Below are 3,789 nucleotides of genomic sequence, written 5' to 3' on the forward strand. Positions count from 1 at the left end.
CTCGATAATATAAATCTATGAAGCGAAAAGTTTAATTTTTTAAAAACTTTCTAAATTTGTGAAATGTTACAATATCTTTGAATATGACAATAAAACAATATTTTACTAATCGTTATATATATAGTTATGATTTTAATAATGAAATAATAATCCGAAAATATATATATATATATATAAGAAGATACAAATACATGTGAAAATTTGAAATAATCTATTCAATGAAAAATATACAGTAAACTTATTATTTTTTAAAAATTGATAGACACATATATATTATAATATATACTAATTTAGAATTGAAAACAAAATATTAATATAAAAATAAATGAAAACAAAATCCGCACGGTTGCCTGACCGTTTTTCTTCTTCTCAAAGATCCATGCACTAAGAATATACCTTATTTTATCGAGGCTTATATCAAATTAGGATCCGACAAAATATACCCGACAACTGATTATGTGCACAAGTGTTTATCGACTTTAGAGTGTAATTTTCATTGTCCAGATTTCAAAATTAAGATTTTCATGATGTACTATTTTTTGCAGTAAGTAACCAGTAACCACCCATAACTTGTTGGCATTATAAATTTATAATGGTTTACTAGATTTTGATCCGCCCTTTCAAATATCACACATTTTCTGTTGATAATTTTGATAAAATATATATGAATTTATAATCTTTTATCAAAAAGAATGAAAGTTATTTTGAATTTCAAGCAGTGTTTCTATATCCGGCCTAGATCTGTGATCGAACAAAAAACTCCACGATTCGTGTATAACCCGTATATAGCAAATGTTAACATATATAATTTGCGTATATTATAAATTTTTCTAAATTTATACAAAGTTTTATATAAATATACATATATAAGAATCAAAAAAGTATAATTTATTTAGACCCGTCTTCCATTAACTTAAAATGATTTTTAATATCTTAAGCATGTATATAATTTTTAATGATAAAAATATATTTGACAATATTTTTCTTCAAATTTAATTTTGTTCACACAATTTCCCCAAAATGTTCTTGATTTGTTTAGTTAAAGGATTTTTATAAAAATTAATATATTTTTATTGAGATATTTTTTTACATATTCTTGTATGTATGACATATTTATAATATCAATTATACATATTTATAATATCAATTATGCAAACTAAATTATATCAATTATACTTATCAATTATACATAGTAAATTTAATATTTTTTTTCTTTTTAATCAAAATATATAGTGTTTAGTTTAGGGGAAAATCGCATTTTAAACCCTCAAAGTGAGCAGGAGACGCACTTTAAACCTCGACGCTTAAAAACTAACACTTTAAACCATCAAAGGTACATCCCTAACACATTTAACCTCCAAACTTACCTCCGTGTTTCCGCCGTCGAAATGTTAAACGGAACAGTAAACGGAGTTTTCTTAAAAAAACGTGTTAAACATGTGCTCTATTAACTTAACGAAAATCAAAATCAAATTGGGGATCTAGGGTTTATAACTCTAATCCGATAAAAATAGAAACAGAGGAGACAGCGAAAGCAGAGCAAGACGATTTGAAAGAAGAGAAAGACGAAATCGAATGCTCTTTTCGAAATGGGGTAAGCTTTCGTTTCTCTCCCCATATCGATTCTGGGTGTTTGGTGCTTGTCTGGATGATCTAACATTTTTTTCTTTTCTCCTACTCTACAGAGAAGGGACTATGATTGATTTGAGAATCCATGTCGGTGGATCTATGGAGAAAAAAAACGGTGACTACAAGTACGTGGGAGAGTTGTTTGAAATTTCTGTGCAGTGGGAATTGTATGACATCTCATGGGAAAAATTCATACGCTTCAGCAGAGAAGATGCAAAGATCATTGCTCCAATAAGATTTGTATGGTACAAAGATATTGCGAAGGAGATGAACACAGTGACCTATGTGTTTGAAGAAAATCCTGATGATATGTTTCTCTTGATGTGTCTTGCCAAAGAAGCTGGTGCGATTGATGTCTTCATTGAATATGATGTCTCCGATGTTATATATAATGAAGAAGAAGAATTTCCAGAGAGTGATGGAGAAGAAGAAGTGGAGAGGCCACTAGAAGATGAAGAACCTGAACAATCAGAGGAAGAAGATGAAGAAAATCCTCAGGCTGATGAGAATGAGACTGAAGAAGGCGAAGAGAATGTGGCTCCTCAGGCTGGTATCGTTGATGAGAATGTGACTGAAGAAGGTGAAGAAAGAGAACAAGCTGAAATTGGTGATGAAGTGGTTCAAGATGCTGGAGATGGTGGTGAAGATGAAAGGTTTAGGGCAGTTTTTGAAGAAGGTACTATGGCGAAGCTTGGAAAAGAAGCTTATCAAAATTTGGAAGAAAAGGAAACAGCTGAAAGAGAAGCAGAAGAAAGTGACGAGGAATGTGTGTTGGAAGAGGATGCCGCAAATCCAGACACACCAATAGGATCAGAGGAGGAGTGGGAGCAATGGGATGATCCAAAAGGGAGAAGGAATGGAAAGCCAAAGTTCCATGGCGATTTGGAAAAACCACCATACATTTGGTTGTTCCAGAAGTTTAACTCGGGTTTGGAGTTCAAAGACCAACTCCTTAGATACTCCTTGAAGACACAATACGATGTGAAGATGGCTAAGTCGGAATCAAACAGAATTGCTGTCGTTTGCTGCGGTGAGAAATGCAAGTTCAGAGTATACTGGAGAGAAGTTCTGGAAGAAGACATACAAGACTCCAATTGCTGTTCCTGAATTTCGTAAACCACGAGGACGTCCAAAGACTAGAGACCGGAGAAAAGAACCGTTTGAAGATCTTAAAACTGCAGGAAAATCAACTAGACATGGAAGAATTCCACATTGCAGCCAATGCAAGCAAGCTGGACACATTAAAACAAGTTGCAAGAATGAACCTGTTACTGTAGAAGGACGAAAGAACCGACGGGGCCGACCTCGAAAGCATCCAAATGAGGTTTATTATATGTTTTGTCTCTCTTGCTTAAAGTAATAAAATGTCTCTAAATAATGATTGTGTTTCAGGACCATCCGAAACCACCACCAAAGCCAAAAGGAAGAAAGAAAACATTAGTGAGCAGCTCTCAGCCTGTAACTTCAACTGATAACATAGTAGCTGATGTAAGTTCTAGTGCTCCTCAACCTTCGTCCTCAACAAATCAGGTCAAGCCACATGTGAAGAAGGCCCCTACAGGGCGACCATTGAAGATAAGGAAAACTGCTGCCATTCCATTTGGTGTGGGGACGTTTTGGAGTCCTTACACTGATCGCCCTTTCGAAGTTTTTAGAGACCGGGTTTATGATAGGTCTAACCTTAACCCACAAGACCCTAACATCCAGCCTGCTCAAGGCGAAAGCAGCCATCCTCCAACAGACTAAGTTGTTTGATTCAGTTTCTACTTGTTTTGGTGTTTGATTGTAGCATTTTTTTGTGTTTAGTAGACTCTATTATCGGCTTCATACTCATGTTTTTACTCTATTATCGGTTTTAGACTCATGTTTTGAACTTCATTTTGTTACACTTTTTCTTTGTTTTCATAATCAAGAGGAATCCAATGCAATACTTAACTTGAAATCAGTCTTAGAAACACTGCCATAACATAAGAACAAAGTCTTACACAGCCACTATAAGGCTTACAACACAATAACAAAAGAACAAAGTCTCACACAAACCAAGCCAACAGCTAACATCTCAGACTAAGACAACAACATCAGTACTTGGACATAACAATCATCCCTCCCAAAATGATAGCAAATCCGACTGACGAGGCCACAAGAACATTGCGAAACACA

The sequence above is a fragment of the Brassica oleracea genome, chromosome C8, assembly GCF_000695525.1.
Source record: "Brassica oleracea var. oleracea cultivar TO1000 chromosome C8, BOL, whole genome shotgun sequence".
Classification (NCBI taxonomy): Eukaryota; Viridiplantae; Streptophyta; class Magnoliopsida; order Brassicales; family Brassicaceae; genus Brassica; species Brassica oleracea.